Consider the following 23,425-nt stretch of genomic DNA (forward strand, 5'->3'; position numbering starts at 1 on the left):
CTATAGTCTAGTAACTTCAATAGTACATAAAATTTCTATACAAATAAGGATACTATATAAACCCTCTAATAATTTATGCAAGGAGAAAAACAGACAAACTTCTAAGGGTTGGGAGAAAAAACATGACTTTAATATTAAATAACAGCTCTCTTTTTTAAAGAGCTTCAACTTTGTTACTGGCTCCTCAGTAGAGACTGGAAGGGACATCTTACTTATAATCATAGGGTCTCAGCTATGCAGTGTGATTAGCTATTATCTGATTCATAAATCCCTGGAGTCAGGCTTTTACAGATTCTGATATCATGAATAAGTTACACGATCATGTAGCTCAGACTCTCATGGGATCTAATTCTGCTGAATTGCCACCTCTATCTTAATTCTTATCTATAGCCCGTTAGGGAATACCATACAATCAATTGGGAGAAAAAAATTATATAAATACACACACACATAAGATTTGTCAACTTATTAGAAAAAAATTATATCATGTGGTTATGGAGACTGAGGAGTCTCTAGTTGGCAAACTTGAGGTCCAGAAGAGCAGATGGTATAGTTCCAGTTTGAGAGCTGGTAAACTTGGGACCCAAAAAGAGATACAATTTCAGTTGCAGTCTGAAGATAGGAATATAATGATGTTCCTGTTCACATAGTCAGGCAAAAACATTCCACATATTCACAGGAAGGTCAGCCTTTTTGTTCTATCTGGGCTTTTACTGGCTTAGATGGTTAGATTAGATTAGATATCTGGGCTTTTACTAGATTCCACTCACATTAGGAAGGGCAATCTGCTTTATTCAGTCTATTGATCAAATTTTAATCTCATCTAGAACCACCCTCACAGAAATACCAAGGATAATGTTTGACAAATATTTTAGTATCTCATTTTCCAGTCAAGTTGTCATATTAAATTAATTATCACATATCTGAAGGATAATTGTGTAAGAAAATTCTTTGGGGGCAGAATTTTGAGCATGGCATCTGGTTGTTCACTTTTCATGGGAAGAGAATTGGCTGGAGGTACAGACAAGTATCAGTTCATTGACATTAACAATCAGGTGCAGTGACCAATAATTTATCCAATGGCAACCCTTAGAAGCAGTGCAATTAAAAATTAGGAAATGATTTGGTTAAGAAGATTAATGATGGATCTCTAAGAATTGGTAAACAAAATGTATATATATATTTGTTACTTATGTAAATGTTTCCAAAGTAATACTGAAGTGTAAGAGACTTATAATAAGCAGGTAAGATAAGATATCTCTTGTGCAGATGTCAGTCAGCCTCCTTATCTGTCACCTAGTGGTTACTCAGTAGACTCATTAACGAACTGGCAATGGATGCTTGTATAGAATTGGCTTAGACTCAAATACATAAGCTTCTCACAAAGGTAAATCTGGCTACCTCTGCTGCTCTATGACCAAATACTTAAAGTGAAAATCAACTATGAACCTTACATATAGTATATGTTCTTGGAGGAGAGAGTGGCAGTAAGCTCTGGTGGCTGTTTAACAAATATTTATCCTTTGAATCACAGAGTGGGTACCAATTTCCCCCCTCCCCCACTAGTATTGTCACTTACTCTAGATAAGAATTTTCATGCTGTGCCTCTAATTTTTTTGCCCTCATTCTTATCCATTGATTTACAAAATGCATGATTTGCTATCATTATATCACACACAATGTTGCTTCTGACCAAGGCATTCTCTGTACAACAAAGGAGTGAAGCAATAGACTCATACCCAAGGGAATCACTCACCTTACAGTGTTCATCATCCAAAAGCAGTTGGTCCTGTAATATAGTGGAGTAACATAGAAGACTTGATTATGGTATTTTCTGCAAAACAACACTTGGCGAAATTGGAGAAATGTTCTAAAAAATTTGTTTATGGTTTGATGATTACAAATGGTGTTTTTTCCTACAACACAGATTGGAGACTTAATGGTTGAAAATGAGAATGACCCCTTTCATTATAATTCCCAAGAAGCCCCTCAAAATTTTTTGTCTCCACTCCCTATAATTTACTGCTTTAAAGGCTTAGAGGTCTTTGTTCCCAAAGGAGAAATACTTTTAAAAGGGCACAGTGATGGTTTCAACGAACTAGAAATTAAGAAAATGATCTTACTCTTGTGAGGTTCCTTTTTTAAAAATGTTGATTATTCTAGAGAGAAAGACAAAGTGTGAGGGGGAGGGGCAGAGAGAGAGAGACAGACACAGAATTCAAAGCGGGGATCCAGGCTCTGAGCTGTCAGCGCAAAGCTCAATGAGGGGCCCAAATTCATGAACTGTGAGATCATGACCTGAGCCAAAGTTGGACTTTGTTTAAACCGACTGAGCCACCAGGGCGCCCCTCTTGTGAGTTTCTAACAAGAAAAGTAACTGTTACATCTTGGTAACAGAATCAAAGGGTAAAGGCCAACTGTTATTATAATACTAATTATTGAAGGTGCAATAGAATTTTTGCTACCTGATAGGGGCAGAAAGGATTATATTTGTCAATCAGTGGATTCTCAAGACCACAGCATTCAAATACAGACATGATACCTATGGAGTAAGTTTGAGTCCCCTTACTAAACAGTATCACAAACTTTTGAGGCGCCGACTGAGTATAAATCTAGCGTAGCATGGAAAGTGAAAAAAGGATGTTTTAAATAGCAACTAAATACCAGTTGTTATATGAGGACTAAACAAATGATCATATTATCTTCATTATTCTGCATCTTGTCATTTGCCTTTTTTTAAATTTTTTTAATGTTTTATTTATTTTTGATACAGAAGAGACAGAGCATGAGAGGGGGAGGGTCAGAGAGAGGGAGACACAGAATCTGAAACAGGCTCCAGGCTCTGAGCTAGCTGTCAGCACAGAGCCTGACGCGGGGCTCAAACCCATGAACATGAGATCTGACCCGAGCAGAAGTCGGAGGCTTAACCGACTGAGCCACCCAGGCGCCCCTCATTTGCCTTTTTAAAATGTTCCTTTTTTCCACACAACATTACATAAAGTTGATGAAGGTGACTTTTATTTTTCAGTCTTCAGTTTACAAAGTATAGAAGAGATTTGTGATTAAACTAGAAAAGTAATAAATACCATCTAGTGCTATATATAGTATAGCATTTGATGAGAATTTCAGGAAAAAAAGTGAACACATTGTTACTTGTCATAACATGTTAGGAAGTCACATGATCTTGTTGCCATTGTTTGGGAGATATGCTTGAATAGAAGGCTATGTGTTAGCACTGAAGAACCAAAGAGAATTGTGCCACAGTAATCACTGGTACTCAGTAACATCCTCTACACCTTCTGTACTCTCTCCCCAAAGCTTGGAAGCCTATGTCTGGAAAACAAACTTCTCAGAATATTCTGTAGCAGGTCTTTGGGTTAGATTATAATAATATGTGTGACTCTTGTTAGGTCTAGAAGGCAGAAATGAAACACAGCTCTATTCTTCCTTTTGCAGCAGAAAGCAAAAGCATGGATATGGTGAATACAAGATTTCTTAGTGTCTACTAGTCATTGCCCTTTTAGAATCAGTCTCTTTTGGTGTTGTTTGCAACCAGGCCTGCAGTAACCATCACCAGTGACTTTTGGTACTTTTAAGATGGATTGGAAATAACTTCATAATTCCTATCAAATAAGCAACAACCTTGAGATCTATTGGTAGCATGCCCTCACCTTTTACTTCTCAGTTATTGCAACAGAATTGTAAGAACTTAATTTGCTATGCTAAACTCCATACTGCTTGCAGTGTATAAAGAGACTTATGTTATTACAGTAGAATCATCAGTGGTAAAAGGTAGTAATAGAAAGTGAATGAGAATTTATAAAGATATATAAAATAATACTAAATGGATTTCTATGCTTATTTAAATATCTCTTTGCATATGACAAAGTAGTTTCTAGTAAATATATAAAAAGGTTCTTAATATCTTTAATCAAATAATATCAATAAATAAAAAGACAGACATCTACAGAGAAATTAGACAAAAGATGTTAAGAACCAGTACTTAAGAATTATATGTGGTCATTGTTATCCCTGTTATTTTCTTCTCTGAAAATGCAACTCAAAGAAAATTATGCCAAAAAAACCCCAAAATAAACACACAACAGCAACAACAAAAGGAGACTAAACAAAGCATCTGCATAACAGTACTGTAAGAAAATATGTTCCAGGAGGGGGGATAACAAAACCTCCCAGTAGAAAAAATAACACATGGGAGAAAACCAAAACATTAATAGATAAAATTTGAACCCAACATTCCAAAATTAATATAAAAATTGTAAATATTTAATCACAACTTTCATGAAAAGCAGTAAGATCTCAGGAAAGAAATGGTGAGTAAAGAGTAGGATAAATAGGAAGAACAGTAGGATACATAGAGAACTGAAATTAGAAAAAGTAACAAAAGGAAACCAAATACAAATAATTAGTGAACCACTAGTAAAGAGAAGACAGTAGCCAAACTTACAAATATGTAAAGTTGAATTTGTGAAGGAAAAAAATCAAAGTAACAAAGCACAAATGCACTATATCCCCATATAGTTATTGGATTTATAAAGAAAGAATCCATTTGGCTTCTAGGTGAAAAAGATTAAGTCAATTATAAAGGAAAGGAAATTACATAAGTAGGTTAAAAATGAAGGTCCATATATTCACTTTGGCTGCAATATTCATTGCCAGAAGATCAACACTTACAAAGAGACTCAAGGGAAAAAAAATATGATACAGGATCTTCTATCCAGCAAAGTTGTCTTCCAAGTATAAAGGATATAGACAAAACAGTACTGAATGTAAAATAGCAGCATACAGTTTTCATTTGAGCCCTTCAAGAAAAGCTACAGTGAGCTAAGGAATGATTGGAAAAATCCTCACAAAGGACTTGTAGTGAGAACTTAATATATTCAACTAAAAATTGAAATGATAAAAACCAAGGCAGGAATAAGAATAATAGGGTAGAATATAAAAGATATCTTGATAATGTCAAATGAATAAATGAAAAAATGAAAAGAGAAAATAATTTGAATATTAAAATAATCTTTTTTATTGCCTTATGCACAATAGCCTGTAGTCAAAGGACATTTTTTAAAATGACAAACTCAGTGACAAAGATGCAGATTTTGTACAGAGATAAACACGAGGAAAATTTTACTAAAATTAAGTGGTGGAGCAGAGGAAGGTGCAGAGGAGGAAGAGGATGCAAGAATTTTTTCTTTTTTGCTCATATTGAGTTACTACAAAAGAGAGGTCTAAGTATTGAAAAGTCTTATTATAAAAATAACTACTTAAAAAACTTCTCCAAATATCAGATGATTCGTTTTATATAGATAGATAGATAGATAGATAGATAGATAGATAGACACACGCACATATATGTGTGTGTGTGTATAATGCAGATTTTATATGTATAATATATTAGAAGTTATATATTTTTTAAATTTTTTACTAATGTTTATTTATTTTTGAGACAAAGACAGAGCGTGAGCAGGGGAGAGGCAGAGATAGACTGAGACAGTCTGAAACAGGCTTCAGGCTCTGAGCTGTCAGCACAGAGCCTAGTGGGGAGGTCAAATCCACAAACTGCGAGATCATGACCTGAGCCGAAGTCAGACGCTTAACTGACTGAGCCACCCAGGTGCCTCAGAAGATATATATTGACACACATACAAACATAAGCATAAATATGTACAGAATCTGACATAACATATTACAAAAGGCAAGAAAAAGGAGGAAAAGGAAAAAGAGGAAGAGGTGGGAAAAAAGGGGAAGAAGAAGAGAAAGAAAATATAATTTTATTATATAATTGTAATTTAAATGATATAAAATAAATAGAATTTTTTACACTTGGGGTTTGATGAACAGTAGGATACAGTTAAACATTACATTCAATCTCCAAGACTTATAGGGTAGATTTTCTTTGTTATAAATACTGTTAAATATATCTCCAGTCAAGTGCAGTATATTAACATAGAATTCAGACATAATGTAAGTGAATACTATAGGATATGTATCAATGATGACTTTGGGGAATTGAAAATATTTTACCTTAATATAGTCTATCTTGAATTAATTAATATTTTATTATTATCATAAAGAAAAATTATTGAATTGGAAAGAGACAGGGAAGGGGATTAGTTGTATGTGATTATTTTAAAAAGAGCTAGTGGTGGGACAGTAGGAAGGTATGTTTCTTATTTTGATTATTTTAACATATCTGATCAGAGTCTATGATTTTTTCAGTGGTTTAAAATGCATTAGAATATTAGTTGCTCTATAAAGGCAGGGTTTTTTTCTTGTCTTTGTTTTTTACTTGAAAAAGTAAATTAGAGACTTTGTGTGTTTTTTTTAATATATAGTTTGGTGCTTTATTCCTAACAGCTAACACCATACCTGATATATGGTAGATGTTCATTAATAGTTGCTGAATGAGAGGTAATTTTGGAGAAATGCATGCATAGCCCTTTTACTGGTTCTTGTTCCCAAAGCTAATGGGAAAGAAACCATTAGTTTAAAACCTGATAGTTTTTTCCATCAAATGAAAACACTGGCAGTTGTGAAATCAACATGGAAAAAGTTTCATAGAATAACACGTAACCACAAATATATGGAAAAGTATAATCATACTCATAGTAAAAATTTACAATATATTGACTAATATTTTCCCTAAATTTGGAGAGAAAAGCTGATATTATATACAACAAATGTTTGCTTACAATAGCCCAAAATTGAAGAAACATTCATATTTCTCCTATTTTTAAGACATTTGATATGTTTTGATAAGTTGCCTATTTACCTACTATATGCCTACAAGCAACTTACCACCTGGATTTCCTGGCCAACTGTAAAATATTGTGAATTTTATTTTTTATTTATTTAATAAAGTTTATTTACTTATTTTGAGAGAGAGAAAGTGCAAGGAGGGGAAGGCAGCAGAGAGAAGGAAAGAGAGAATCCCAAGCAGGCTCCACGATGTCAGCACAGAGCCTGATGTGGGGCTCAATCTCATGAACAGCAAGATCATGACCTGAATCAAAATCAGGAGTCAGATGTTTAACTGACTGGGACATCCAGGTGCCTTAATTATTTTGCATTAAAAAAATCATTTTTAGATGTTACAGCTAAATAAATTATATTTGGTCAATTGACTACAAATAACACTGGACTTCTTAAATGTAATTATTGATCATTTTCATTTCCTTCCTTGAAAGTTTGTAGTCATACTGTATTTTTCTTTTTTTAATTTAATTTTATTTTTTAATATAGTTTATTACCAAGTTTGTTTCCATATAACACCCAGTGCTCTTCTCCACAAGTGCCCTTCTCTATAACCATCAACTCCCTTCCCCTTCCCCCGCTCCCTCTTCAGCCCTCAGTTTGTGCTCAGCATTCAAAAGTCTCTCATGATTTGCCTCACTCCCTCTCCCTAACTTTCCCCCCACCCTTTCCCATTTCCATGGTCTCCTATTAGGTTCCTCCTGTTAGACCTATGAGTGACAACATATGGTATCTGTCCTTCTCTGCCTGCCTTATTTCACTTAGCATGACTCCCTCTATCTAGGTCCATCCATTTTGCTACAAATGGCCAGATTTCATTTTTTCTCATTGCCATGTAGTATTCCATTGTGTGTGTGTGTGTGTGTGTGTGTGTGTGTGTGTGTGAGTGTGTGTCACATCTTCTTGATCCATTCATCAGTTGATGGATATTTAGGCTCTTTCCATGATTTGCCTGGTATTGAAAGTGCCACTGTCAACATTGGGGTAGATGTGCTCCTATGCATCAGCACTTCTGTATCCCTTGGGTAAATCCCCAGCAATGCTATTGCTGAGTCATAGGGGAGTTCTATGGATAGTTTTTTGAGGAACCTCCACACTGTTTTCCAGAGTGGCTGTATCAGTTTACATTCCCACCAACAGTGTAGGAGGGTGCCCATCTCTCCACACCCTCGCCAGCATCTACAGTCTTTTGATTTGTTCATTTTAGCCACTCTGACTGGCGTGAGTGGGTATCTCAATGTGGATTTGATTTGTATTTCCCTGATGCTGAGTGACACTGAGCATCACTTCATATGCCTGTTGGCCATCTGGATGTCATACTGTTTTTTTCTATTGCTCTACTAATATTTTTTCCAATGAAACTTTATCTGCTGTTTAAGGATATCAAAACTTTTATCTAACTATTTGAAAAATTATATTTTTACACTTTTGCTTAAGTATTTATTTTTCATTTTTATGATTTTTGAAAAAGATGTTGCATTTTTATTTTCTGTAAGCCAATATTTATATGTTTACTTCATATATATATTCTTTATATATGTATATATGTATATATACACTCATATACTCTCATACTTCTCAATATATTTTGTACTTATAATTCTCCAAAAGTAAATCTTTAAATCATATCTTATTTTAAGATATGTCATGAGACACATACAGTAGCTATGTTTTCTATTAGGTATTTAATCTCTCTAGCATCATTGTTGAAACAATTTTATCCTCTACCTACAGATGTCAAAGACCAACATTTACTTCCAGTTGCATTTCTTTACAGGCTTTCTTTGCTGTCCCAGTGATCCATTTTTTGGGGAATATTTGGTCCATTCATATTTATGTTTATTTTTCTGATGATAGAGATAAAAATATTCAATTGTTGTTTGTTAAATAAATCATTATTACATCCATGTTCCGAAATAGCTCAAAATAATGTAAAAGATGTGCATTTAGAATTCTTGCTTTCATTCAATCTTGTCTACCTTGAGACTATCACAATATTATGTTTTTTTATTATGTTAAGTTTTCTAAATGCAAAAGAAGCAGATAAGAGTCTCATGGTCTACCGACTGAGCTATCCGGAGCACTAGGAAGAAAATTAAGAATGCAGACTTATATTTCTTCCTCTTGGAAAAAGTTGGCATTCGTTTGTTTAATGTTTATTTTTGAGAGAGAGACAGAGTGTGAGATGGGGAAGGGCAGAGAAAGGAGGACACAGAATCCAAACCAGGCTTCAGGCTCCAAGCTGTCAACATAAAGCCCGACACGAAGCTCAAACTCATGAACTAGGAGATCATGACCTGAGCTGAAGTCAGACATTTAACCAACTGAGCCACCCAGGTGCCCCAAAAGTTGGCATTCTATAGAGAGTGTCTTCAGGTAACAATATTATAGTCTGCAGTTTTTCTGTATCTATGTGTTTAAATTAGTTTATTTAACTTGTTTCTGCTTATGGAAACTTTAATAATTTCTAGTCTATTGCTGTTACAAATGATGCAATAGAGAAACACATAGAGTTTACAAATACAGTTTATTCTTGTGCAGATGTATCTTTAGCATAAAATAAACATAGTACTGGTATGTCAAAATTCTTATTACTTAGTGTAATGTATCTTATGTTGTTGTTCTTGTGGCTTTAATCTAAGGAAGTTTGGAGAGTTAGTATTTGTAGGGCAACACTTCTTCATCCTGAGAGAACCTGGCCTCAACTATGGCTAAGGCAGAGGAAAATACAGCATGGAATGTTTACTCCTTCTCTTAACTGCCTCTGCTTGCAAATGAGATGTCACTTCTTCATAATCCATTAGCTAGAATCAAGGATATGCCCACCAACCCAACATTAAAGAGGTAAGTTGAAAATATATTGAAGTACATGGAATATGCAAATTTTGATGACCATTACTTTCTTTGGTAAGCTTAAAGCTACTGAAACCAAATAATCCTTTGTTTATTTCTTCCCACACATTTAGAAGTAGATCTATGTCCAGTCATTTTACCTAAAACAAAGTCCAGGGTATTGGTCAAACTACTAAGATAAAACAAGCACATTCAAAAAGAAGTAAGTTAAAAAGATATAGTTGTAAAAAGTTATATAAGGTGGTATTTATGAAGGAGTTGTAGGGATAAAGGAAGCTTAAAGAATAGTGAAGTACCCTGAACTTGAAGCAGCAGGAAAAGATGAATACCCTTAGATCTGAAGGGGTAAAGAAGGTGGTAATTATCACATGCTCTTAGAAGTACATTTGTGTAATGCTTGACCAGAAGCTGTGGATACTAGTAGAGAAACATATGTTAAAAAACAACAACAACAACAACAACAACAACAACAACAGCAGACTCCAAAAACCTCTTTTAAGGAGGGTACAGAAAAGAAGATAAGGTTCCTGCTGTGCCAGAAGCCATTAACAAAAGTGAGGGAATTTCACAGAGTGGAGATCAAGCATCTGAGAAAGAGGTTTGCCCAAGGGATGCTTCAAAAGGCAAAGAAGAAGCTTATCAAAGAAAAAGCTAATCATTACCAAGGAATACAGGCAGATGTACAGAACTGATACCCAAATATCTAGGAAGGTAAGAAAAGCTGACAACCTCTATGTGCCTGAAGAACCAAAATTAGCATTTATCAACAGGATCAGAGGTATCAATGCTATGACACCAAAGGTTCAAAAGATATTGCAGCTTCTCTACTTTTGCCAGATTATCAGTGGCACCTTTGTTAAGTTAAAGATTTCAGTTAACATGCTATGGATTGTGGAACCATATATATAGCATAAGAGTACTTAAACCTGTAATCAGTGAATAAATTGATTTACAAGTTACATTAGACTAAGTAATAAATTTTTGTTGTACCAGTACAACTTTGCATGTTTTATGCTAAAGATACATCTGCACAGTTGATCTACAATTATTTGTTATGGGGAAAAAGAAGAAGGAGAAGGAGAAGGAGAAGGAGAAGGAGAAGGAGAGGAAGAGGAAGAGGAAGAGGAAGAGGAAGAGGAAGAAGAAGAAGAAGAAGAAGAAGAAGAAGAAGAAGAAGAAGAAGAAGAAGAAGAAGAAGAAAATTGCCCTGATAGATAACACACTAATTGCTCAATCTCTTGGTAAATATGACATCTTCTGCATGGAGGATCTGGTTCACGAGATTGATGCTGTTGGAAAACATTTCAAAGAAGCAAACAACTTTTTATGGCCTTCAAATTATCTTCCCCATGAGGGAGAATGAAGAAAAAGACCACCCATTTTGTAAAAGATGGAGATCCAGGCAACAGGAAAGACCAGATACATCAATAGGTCTATTAGAAGAATGAACTAAGTGTCTACAGAGATTACATTTGTAATCTGGTAGTAAATGACTACTTTAGAATGGAAAAAAAATGAAAACAAAAACAAAACTCAGTCCAGCAGAGAGAAGCACAGAGCAAGAAGAAACCTGATATGTCTCTTCTCTAAGCTTAATCCCTCTAATTTCTCATCTGTGCATTTCATTGGCTGATCACAACTAGCAGGCAGAAGGCGAGAAAATAAGATTATAGGTCCATAGAGGTCAGCCTTTGCTACACAGAGCAAGATGAAGAAGGGTGTTATGTAAATACAGAATGAGCAAATGGGGAAAATCCAAGACATCACAAAACCTTAAGTAATGTGACATAATTTCTTCATATGTCTAAATGTGATTCCTTTGAGTCCAGAGATCAATGAACTAAAGTGACAAGGCATCAGCTTACCATCTCTCCATAAAAATATACAGAAAATATACAGTGGTAGATCAAAGGCAGGATTGCCCCATTTGAAATGGCAAAAATGAGCAAAGATGTGAGGAACTGTTACACAGAAATTTTGAAATTCTTGTGAGGAAGACATAGTGAAGTTGTTCTATCCTGGGGAAGTTCTACCTGCTGCTCAGTAAAAGTGGCGGGAATTATATAAAACAACAAATACCCTAATAGTTTAGATTTTCTGTATAGTGCAAATGTCTGCCATTAAGAGTTTTTTATTGTAGTGTAAGCGGCTGACATTAAGCTTTTGATTGTAAAGAAATCCATATTAAAAGACATCCATTTTGAATAAACATATTGCCCACCTATTAGCAAAATGATCAGATAAAGAATTAAGCAGCACCCACCACCAAGTTTCCTTTTTCAAAAAGACCTGGATGACTGAGATAACTGCTTGAGTGACCCTGCTTTTACCTTCCCACCCCTAATTCCCGCTTTTATGCTTTAAATTAGCCAGTGAAAAGTGAACCCACTTTTAAACCTAGACACTCCACCATCAAAATCTAATAAACACAGAAGCTCATGTTCAGGGTCTGTGTCTCTGTCTGTCTCTCTCAATCTTCTGCCTCCCCCATCCACTTCCCTTTACCTTGACCTGACTATGTGCCATTGTCATGTCATGTTCTTTCCAGGACCTGTGAGTAATAAATCTTGTTCTTCAAAGTTCCTTGATAATTTCTTAATGTGTCCTGTAATCAAAATAAAAACCACATGAGCCAGTCCAGCCACAACATTGGTCCTGTTGGGGATTCACTACAAGTCCAAAATAGGCAAAGACATGGAGATATAAAGTAGATGAACAGTTGCTTATGGCTTGGAAGGTGGCTGGGAACATAGGAGGTTTAAAGCTAAAGGGTACTGGATTTTTTTTTTAATTTTATGTTTTTAGAATGTTTTGAATTTCAACAAAATTGAGAAGGAGGTATTTTGGTAGCCATTTTCTGAACTCACTAAGTTGAGAAAACTCTTTGTGAGGTAAAGCAGGTTTGCAAGGCCTCCCGACATCTCATGGTGATAGATATCTACCCCCATTCAGTTATTTTTGCTTGAGCACTGACCCTCAAGACACCTTGTGGACTGGTATCGGGAGTGACTTGCCCCCTTATCCTAAAATATACTGATTGCACCTTGTGAAGGAACTTATTGTAGGAACTTCTTCTTTTGATTATAGGAGCAAATATTGCATTTCCTGAGAAATCTGTTTTATTTCCCTTCAAGAAAACAGGCTATTGACCCCTGCCTGCAAAGAACTAACTTTTCTCTTTACTATGCTAAAAACATTGTCTTATATTTAAATGCTAAAGATACCTTCCTTCCCCATATGAGAAGTATCTAAATCACCTACATCAATCACTACTGATAAAGATTATGCATGAGTCTTCTACCAATCTATGTTCTGGGAAATTTTTACATACAAAAATAATTTGTCATCAGAAATAATTGTCTAAGGCAAATGCCACTTCTATTCTGGACCCCATACGTTTTCTACCATAAATAAAGCTCACTCTCTGGTCAGAGCAGAGATGCCTACCTGGTGATCAGAAAGAAACTCCTGGCTCTCTCATCCCTCCCTGTTTTGCCAACACCGTCCATCCTTCAGGGAGCCCTGGACCTGCTGGAGCTGGCCTCTGGCAAGGTACAGAGATTTCCCCTGTATCCCCTACCTTCACACATATATAGCTTCCCCTTTGTTAGCCTCACTCACCAGAATGGAACATTTTACAAGAAAGGAAATCTACATTGACACATCATAATCACCCAAATTCTATAGTTTACCTTAGGATTCACTTATGGAGTTATACATTCTGTGGGTTTGAATGAATATATAATGACATATATCCATCATTATAATATCATACAGAGTATTTTCACTGTACTAAAAATCCTGTGTTCTACCTATTTTCCCAACCACTAGTGTAAATGGTATTGTTTTCCCCCACACCCAGTTTTTATCTAAATTAGTAAAAAAAAAAACAAACAAAAACAAAAACAAAACCCAGTGCAATAGTAGTGTAAGGTACAGAACCTACTGTTTCATGACTTACATACAATACTCAGTGCTCATCACAACCAGTGATCCCTTAATACTGCCATCACTCATCTAGCCCGTCCACCCCCCACCTCCCCTCCAGTATCCCTCATTTTTTTCTCTATAGTTAAGGGTCTGTTTTCTGATTTACCTCCCATTTTATTCATGTATGTACATCTGTTTTCTTTCTTAAGTTCCACATATGAATGAAATCATATGGTATTTGTCTTTCTCTGATAGGCTTATTTTGCTTAGCATAATACACTCTTGCTCCATCTATGTAGTTGCACAAAGCAGGGTTTTATTCTTTTTTGATGGCTTAGTAATATTCCATTGTATATTACCTTCTTTATCCATTTATCAGTCGATGGACATTTGTGCTCTTTCTGTGATTTGGCTATTGTTAGTTCTGCTGTTAATATTGGGGTGCATGTGCGCCTTTGAATCGGTATTTTTGTAAATACCTAGTGGTGCAATTGATGGATCACAGGGTAGTTCTATTTTTAACTTTTTGAGGAACCTCCATACTTTCCAGAGTGACAGTTTGCATTCCCACGAACAGTATGAGGATTCCCCTTAAAATACAACATCCATTCATAGAAACCCTCAATAAGGTAGGGATAGCAGGAACATACCTCAACACAATATGGGCCATATGTGGGGAAAAAAAAGACAGCTAATATCATCCTCAATGGGGAAAAGCTGAGAGCTTTTCCTCTATGGTCAGGAACAGGACAGGGAAGTTCATTCTCACTATTATTTAACATAGTACTAGATGTCCTACACTCAGCAATCAGACAACAAAAAGAAATGAAAAGGCATCTCAATCAGCAAGGAAGAAGTCATATTTTCACTATTTACAGATGGCATGATACTCCATATAGAGAACCTGAAAGATCCCACCAAAAACTTGCTAGAATGCAATTCAGTAAAGTCACAGGATTCAAAATCAAACAAACAGAAATGTTGCATTTCTAAACATCAATAATGAAGAAAGCAGAAAGATAAATCAAGGAATCCATCCTATTTACAATTTCAACAAAACCCATAAGATACCTGGGAATAAACTTAACAAAAGAGGTAAAAGATGTATGCTCTGAAAACTAAAAAACACTGCTGAAAGAAACAGAAGACATAAATAAATGGAAAAACATCCATGCCATGGATTGGAAGAACAAATATTGTTAAAGTGTTTATACTACCCAAAGCAATGTACACATTTAATACAATCCCTATAAAAATGCCAACAGCATTTTTCACAGGGCTAGAAAAAACAATCCAAAAATTTGTACAGAACCACAAAAGATCCCAAATAACCAAAGTGATTTTGAAAAAGAAAAGCAAAGCTGGGGGTATCACAATCCAGACTTCAAGTTATATTACAAAGCTGTATTGATCAAGGCAGAATGGCACTATCAGTAAAACAGATACATAGATCAATGGAACAGAATAGAAAACCCAGAAATAAACCCACAACTATGATCAACTCATCTTCAACAAAGCAGAAAAGAATATTCAATCAGGAAAAGTCTCCTCAACAAATAATTTTGGGAAATCTGGACAGCAACATGCAAAAGAATGAAACTGGACCACTTTCTTAGACTATATAGAAAATGAAACTAAAAATGGATGAATGGCCTAAATGTGAGAACTGAAACTACAAAAATTCTGGAGGAGAACACAGGAAGCAACCTCTGTGACATGAGTCAAACAACCTCTTTCTAAGTCTGTCTCCTGAGGTAAGAGAAACAAAAGGAAAAATAAACTATTGGAACTTCATCAAGATAAAAAGCTTCTGCACAGCGAAGGAAGCAATCAAGAGAACTAAAGATCAGTCATCAGAATGAGAGGAGAAATTTTAACATGACTTACATGATAACAGGTTAGTGTCCAAAATACATAAAGAATTTATAAAAGTCAACACCCCAAAACCAAGTGCTACAGTTATAAAGTGGGCAAAAGACTTTTTTTAAAGCTTATTCATTTCTTTTGAGAGGGAAAGAGAAAGAGATAGAGCAGGGGAGAGGCAGAGAGAGAGGGAGAGAGAGAATCCCTAGCAGGTTTTGCACCATCAGCACAAGGCCCAACACAGGGCTTGAAACCACAAAAGGTGAGATCATGACCTGAGCCAAAATCAAGAGTCAGATGCTCAACTGACTGAGCCATATGTCAATCATGTAAAGGGCATGAACAGACATTTTTCCAAAGACAACATCCAAATGGCTAACATACATATGAAAAGGTCCTCAGCATTACTCATCATCAGGGAAACACAAATCAAAACTACAATGAGATACCACCTCACATCTGTAAGAATGGTTGAAATTAGCCACATAGGGAACAGATGTTGGTGAGGTTTTGTTTTTCTTAATATCAAATTCCACTTGTTTACTGCCAGTACATAGAAAATCAATTTACTTTTATATATTAACCTCACACTCTATAACCTTGCTATAATCATTCAATATTTCCAGAAGTAATTTTGTTGGTTTTTCAGATTTCTACATAGATAGGTGTGGGTGAGGAAAAACATTTTGTAGTCTTATAATTAGGTCTCAGTCTTTTAGTGAGCCTATTCCTCTAGACTGTGATTTTCTCAGTTTTGTTCTCCTTCGGGAAGTGGAACAGAATGGCTAGAGTGGGCTGGAATTGGGTATTTTCCTAACACAATCAATTAAGTTCTGATAATACCCCAGTAGGTTAGGCTTTGACTAACTAATTTCCTCTGAGGTGTAGGCGTTTTTAAGAACAGAGGGGTTGGGAAGCTGGGGGGCTCAGTGGGTTAATCATTCACCTTCCACTCAGGTCATGATCTCATGGTTCATGGGCCTGAGCCTGGCATCAGGCTCTCTGCTGTCAGCATGGAGCCCACTTCAAGTCCTCTGTCCCCTTCTCAGTCTGTCCCTTCCCCACTCATGCTCTCTCTCTCTCTCAAAAATAGATAACATCTGGGGTGCCTGGGACTCAGTTAGTTAAGCATCCAATTCTTGACTTCGGCTTAGGTCAAGATCTCACAGTTAGTGAGTTCAGTCTCCACACGGGCTCTGCTTACAGTGGGGAGAATACTTGAGACTCCCTTTCCCTTTCTCTGTGCCCTTCCAGTGCTAGTGCACACTCTCTCTCCCTCTGGATAAAAATAAATAAACTTTAAACGATCTTTAAATAAATAATTAAAAACATTAAAAAAAGAAGAGGGGTTCCTGGGTGGCTCAGTCAGTTAGACGTCTGATTACGGCTCGGGTCATGATCTTGCAGATCATGGGTTTGAGTCTTCTGTGCTGACAGCTCAGAGCATGGAGCCTTCTTCAGATTCAATCTCTGTCTCTCTCTGCACCTACCCTGTTTGTGCTTTCTCTCTTTCTCTCAAAATAAAGACATTTAAAACATTTTTAAAAAGAACACAGGGATACCTCGGTGGCTCAGTCGGTATAGTGTCTGACTCTTGATATTGGCTCAGGTCATGGTCTTGCAGTTGTGAGGTCCAGCCTGGAGTCCGCTTTGTATTGACAGTGCAGAGCCTGCTTGGGATTCTCTTTCTCCTCTCTCTGCCCCTCTCCTGCACACATGTGAGTTCTCTCTCTGTCTCAAAAGAAATAAACTTAAAAAACAAAACAAAACCAGAGTTCTCTGGCATGTTTCACAATGGTTCCTTTTCCTATTCCCTGTGGAAGCCCCAGGGCTTCTCTGATACTTACTGTGGGTATCTGATGGAGTTCTGAGAAGTGAATTTAAGAATATCACAGAGACTTATCCTATAACTGAGTCCCTTGGAGTTTTTCATTCCCAGAACTGTCTGCATTGAGCCTCTAGCAATTCAGCCTCGGCACTGGTTCCAACAGGTGTTTCCCCTAGTGAAAGTCTGTTCCTGGTGAGCTATTACTCCTTTTATTCATTCACCTCTCTCTCTATCCAGTCTTGGGATCAGTAGTTTCTTCTGTGTCTTCCCTCTGTCATAGATCTGAGAAGTTGATTTTTCAGTCTGTTCAGCTTTTTTACTTGTTGTTAAGAGAGTGTTGACTTCCAGGATTCTTACATGCAGAACTGGAAACCACAATTCCAGTAATGAAAATTTTCTAAAATTGTGATGGTTGTACATAACTGTGAATAGAATAAGACCATTGAACTGTACACTTTAAATGGGTGCATTGTAATGAAATGGTATGTGAGGTATAGCTCAATAAAGCTGATAAAAATATATCAATTCTAACCAATAAGACTTCTTTGTATGCCTTAAAAAGTAAATAAATAAAAAAAAATTTAAAAAGATGGGGCACCTGGGTGGCTCAATCTGTTGATCATCCGACTTTGGCTCAGGTCATAATCTTACAATTTATGAGTTCAAGCCCAGTGTTGGACTCTTTGCTGACAGCTTGGAGCCTGGGACCTGCTTCAGATTCTGTATCTCTCTCTCTCTCTCTCTCTCTCTCTCTCTCTCTCTCTGCTCCTCTCCTGCCCACACTCTGTCTTTCTCTCTCTCTCAAAAAAAAAAAAAAAGTAAATAAAACATTTAGGGAAAAATGTTTTGTACACCTGTGTTCTTGAACTTTGTCGTACTAGTGTGTCTAGAGAATATGTGCAAACAGTGTGATTTATGATAAACACCCATGCTTCTTCTGGGTGTTTCGAGCTTCAGTAACTGTAGTCTTGCAGACAATGACTAAATATACCTATATGATGTATCCCCAGTAAAAACCTTGGTATCTTAGGCTCATGTGACTTCACCGGTAGACAATACTTCCGACAGGTTTCCTCATGTTGTTGCTGGAAAAATTAACTGTAACCTATGCTGAGAGAGAACTCTTGGAAGCTTACATCTAGATTCATCCAGACTTTGCCCCATGCACCATTTTCTTTTCATCAGTTTTATTTTTATACATATGTGGAATAAACTATAAACATGTGTACAATGACTTCTCAGCCCTGTGGGTCTTCTGGCAAATCACTGAATCTAGTAATAGTCCTGGAAACTCCTGACACAATTGTTCAGGGAAAGTCTTATATAGAGATAAGCAGCACTCTTCTGAAATTTTTCTTCTGAAATATCTGGCATGTAAAACAGAAATGCACATAAAGTATCTTAGAGAAAAAAGCAAATTGGTTGTCATAATCTGAAAGCTAGCAAAAAAGTAAAATGAGCTATGAGTAGAACTTTATCATAAAAAGTTAAATAAACTATGTCCAACTTGCAACTTTTAATACAATCTGATGTCCGTACAATGGTTTATGCAAGAATCTTTTATGTAAACATTCTTATAAATACAAATGCTAGATATGGTTAGAAGTTTAATTAGGAAAATGAAGAGACATATTGGAGTTTTGTAAATTCACTGAAACAAACAATTGTTTTAATAACCTGTATTAAAATTATATTGAAAACATGCAGTATGTTATTTCTAGTATGCATTTATTGGTAGACTGTCATAAGTTCTCTAGTCTTCCAAACCCAACATAGCTTTTCTAAAAGAGAATAATTAGCACATATAAGAGAATAATTAGCACATTTCAGATAATACATGTAAAATTCCGGACTTTGAGGTATTTTAATTTTCTGTCATTCACTGATTTCATCACAATTAACCCAGTTAATAAAAACACAGTATGTTTCAACCAAGGATATTCTTACTTAGTTTTGTCTTCTCTAGCTGTGAATTTTCTAAACACATTGACTCTGAGGAAGGCTATTAGTAAAAAATATTTGAACTAGATTATTAGAATTTTGAATTTCAAATTCTCTAATGAGACAGCAAGAAATCAGGTATGTGATATTAATACTCTTTCTCACAGAAGCAAGTAAAAGAGAAGTAAAACAAAAATTAAAGAAAGGGTGTATTCAGAAACTAATGAGGAAACAAAGGAAAGATAAAATGTACAATATCATGGAAGGAGTGAAAGAAAAACACTTAAAAAATGCACACATTAGGGCAATATAAGCAGTATAGCAATAGAAAGTAATTCAATGATATATATTTATATTATTTTGTAATATTGTAGATCTATTCATGCACAATATAGTTTATGTACATATATTATATGTAAATATATATAATAAATATATGCATGTATAGATTCATATGTATAAATATATATCTAAATATATACATATATGCATATGTATGCATATAAATATATGCAGGTAATTTTATATATTTATATGTATAATTATATATAAACAATTAACTCAAAGCAAAAAGAGACAAATTTGAGAAAAAAACACATGTGACAATTGTAGCAAACAGAGCTTGTTCTTATCACAGCTAAAGGAAGCAGGAAGAAAAATAATAATTTAAGCTTAGGTAACTAATAAAATGCTGAGTAGGAATGCAGAACTAGTTGAAAAACATTCAAATGTCTCAAATGCTATTTTAAAGAAATGAGGATACAATTATATAGTTCTTTAATTTCAAAGAGAATAATTGGGAAAATAAAAGATGAAGAAATTTCTGATAAAACAAATTGCAAAACGGCAAAGCTCTCTAAAAAGCCATTTGCTGTGAGATGTTACAACTTTGAAATGAGCATAATGATCATTAAAGATTAACAATTTAAAGAAGCCCACTTTTCCCTAATCCAGAGCTTATAACAAAAAGCAAAAGCTTAATGGAAGCTATATAGCAATAAATGTCAACAGAAATTTAGGAACTTTAAGACAAAAACACTGTAAAATAAACTCAAGACTCAGCAAAACAGTTTATATTGCTTTTTAACAAGTATTATCCTAATAATATCTTAATTTTCCATTCAGGTATGATGTGTGTGCAGAATAGGAAGAGAGAAGGTATTTGAACATGTGTGCACACAAGGATGTGTAGTGTACATTCTGATATCTTCTTTCAAGATAAGCATAATTTTAATTAAGGTGAATTTCATTGGCACATAAACAACATATATTTTAAGTTACAAAATACAGTAAGAGCATTCCTTCTCACTGCAAGAAAACCTCAAATAAAGCAGAAATCATTGTATCATAATTTTTGACAAATATGATATCTATTTATCTATCCTCTATATGTCTACATTTATCTATCTTCAGTAATCAATTATATATTTTCCTATGTTCTGCAGTCAGTGAATATGGCAGTATATACTGAGTGTTAAACTAGTCATTCAATTTCAAAATGAAAAACAAACGACAGCATATATTTTGCAAGGTTTCTTTAGTATTTTGTAAACTTAAAGTGATAAAGATCAATCATACATAATAAAAGTCTCTTTATGATGGGATTGACACCGTTCTTTTTTCTTTTCTCTTCATGGAAGTCTATGACAAAACTGTGATAACAGACTAAGACTTTCATTAATGGAAAATACTTATAATTAAAGATGCTTTGGTGAATGTGTTACAAATGCATTTTAACTGAACACTGTACAAAATTATAGTTAAGTGAAATTTTAGGAAACTTAGAATCTAAATGATCGAGTGTTTGGTTTTCCAGTTTTATTTATTTTTAATATATTAAGCACTACACTAATTTGCAAAACACCTGAAAATATCACACAATTTTTAAAATCTGCTGCTCTGTTGCCATCTGATATAATTTCTATAATGGCTGCTATAAAATCCCCCTTTTGAAATGATTTGAAGAAATATTCTTTTTTTAATGTATACTTTGTTAGATGGCTCTGAACAAAATCTAATGTTATATTATGCAATTTAATAGAAATAGTTTGTTGCAGTCATAACATCCCTCTTTCTGGCAAGTAAATAAACTGCCCAACAAAATAGCCCTAAGAAGTTCTTTCCTTTTCTACTAAAGATGTCTCCACCTCAAATCCCCTCCTATCGGATACATTGTTGAATACACTTTTCCAATGTGGTGACTAATTCAGGAGAGAGTGGCAGGTGAAGAAGATAATGGAAATACTGGAGGAAAAAAATATGCTTTATTTTCTTTGAAGTCACTATCAAGGTACCCAAGATTATCAATTTTCTTAAATAAAACAAAATGTATACATAGGAAGAAAAGTCCACTTGATAATGTTAAGATACTCCTGACTCTCATTTCTCTTTCCTACAATCCCTGTGATGTTGTTAGAAGACCTAAAAGAAAGAAAAGGGATATCCTTAGGGGAGGAAATGAAAGCAACCAACATGGTCAGTACTCCACAATCTACCTTATTTATTCTGCTCCGTGAAAACTTTTATACCTCTCCTGCTTGATTTATTCCCTATTCTGCTGACTTATTCTGCCAGAATCACTACATGAGTCTCAGCTCCTATCCCCTGAGCCACTGCTTCCCCCTACCACCTCATATCCTTTTTACAAAAGAACCAGCCCCCAGGCATAGGTGTTATAAGCAGTTGCCAAAGCTCAGGACAACCCCTCCAGAATACTAGAGCCACAGTAAGGAAAAATGGATTTTTGTGCTATATCCGAAGCATTTTAGAATGCGTTACTTTTAAATAAGGTTGTTTTACATGACAGTTTCTCTAGTATTTTCAGTTGTCCTATTGTGCTTTAGGTACATTTTTTACTTAAAATAGTTAAAATGAGCCAACCAGGGAGATTAACTTTTGTATCTGTCACATTTTATGGGAAAGATGTCTATATTCCAAAAATATATATATTTTTAAAATTCTTTGTTTTTAGGATGGTATGCTTCCACTGCCTTTCAAATGCTTCCTTGTTCTTAACAAGATCTCAACTACTGTGATGATACTCTTGGCATTTTCTACCCCTTTAATTCATGCTGCACCCTAGTGGAATTTAGGGAGGATAAGTTGGATATGCTCAACTATCTTAAAAATAAATGTATATATATGTAGGTGTATGCACAATGCCTTCAGTGTTCTGCTTCTCCATATCTTAAGTAGTAGTTTATCATAGCTTTCTCTCTACACATACATACACACACACACAGTCCTAACCAAGCTACCTCTTTCGATTTATGTCTTATTAGGATTGAGGTTACTATTTTTGCTTCTAAATGCTGCACTAGTTATCTTATTTATCAATAAGTAGAGTAAAAAGAATAAATCAATTAATAATAAACAGAAAAAATAAAAGTGATAATTATTGAGCTCCTCACCCCAAATAGGTCCAGAGCTAAGGAACACTAAGATACAAAACAGAAGACAATAATTTAGGGGAAAACATAAAGGGAAAATATTTGATAGAGCTAGGACATGTGGCTTTGGGACTTATGGTCTAAGGCCTTCTAACATTAGTGTGTATAAGGGCCTATACTGGGTCTAGAAGGCATTTACAGTGGTGTTCTTGGCTTTTAACTTCTGAGGACTGAGGAGGGGCATTAGTGCACAAGCTGTCTTGGAAGATGACTGCTGCGAGGGAAGATTAACATGGGCTGCCTGGGCCTCAGCAAAAGAATGGATGGTCTTGGCCAGTTTGAGGGACTTTAGGATGCAGGCTGCTGCAGCTTGTTCTTAAGCTATACTTAGGGTATATACTCTGGCAGCCAGGGCTTTAGCAGAGAACTTGGCAGATGCTGGCAAATCACAGAGGCTTTAGTAAGCAGGCACAGCTGAGGCAAATATGCAATTATAGGGAAAAGGGTATCTTCACAGGATATTTAGGCCCTGGTTGGCAGAATACTATTTGCTACTCTAAAACTATGCAGCAGCTGTGTTCCACATGTGCTAGCAGCACTAAGGAGGTTCTGCCTTTAAACGATGAGTTCTAGACCTAAGACAGTAGTGCTGGATAGGCTCCCCCATTTCAATTGATTCTTCCAGAATAAAAAGAAAGGAATGAAGGAAGGAAGGAAGGAAGGAAGGAAGGAAGGAAGGAAGGAAGGAAGGAAGGAAGGAAGGAAGGGAGGGAGGGAGGGAGGGGACGAACAAGATGAGATAATGGAAAACTACTAAAAAAAAAAAGCCAAACAAGAAACAAAATACCAGACC

The 23,425-nt window shown here is 35.4% G+C and overlaps 1 long non-coding RNA gene and 1 pseudogene across 1 annotated transcript; one reads left to right on the forward strand and one right to left on the reverse strand.

Moving 5' to 3' along the window:
• Positions 1–462: 462 nt before the first annotated feature.
• LOC115292612 lies at positions 463–12,205 on the reverse strand. The gene is made up of 3 exons (XR_003909063.1): positions 12,127–12,205; positions 1,757–1,789; positions 463–575 (listed from the first exon to the last, which is right to left on the reverse strand). It is a non-coding gene; the product is annotated as an uncharacterized LOC115292612 (long non-coding RNA).
• Positions 10,218–11,074, forward strand: LOC115292611 (annotated as a pseudogene).
• Positions 12,206–23,425: the final 11,220 nt, after the last annotated feature.

This window comes from Suricata suricatta, chromosome 5, assembly GCF_006229205.1.
Source record: "Suricata suricatta isolate VVHF042 chromosome 5, meerkat_22Aug2017_6uvM2_HiC, whole genome shotgun sequence".
Classification (NCBI taxonomy): domain Eukaryota; kingdom Metazoa; phylum Chordata; class Mammalia; order Carnivora; family Herpestidae; genus Suricata; species Suricata suricatta.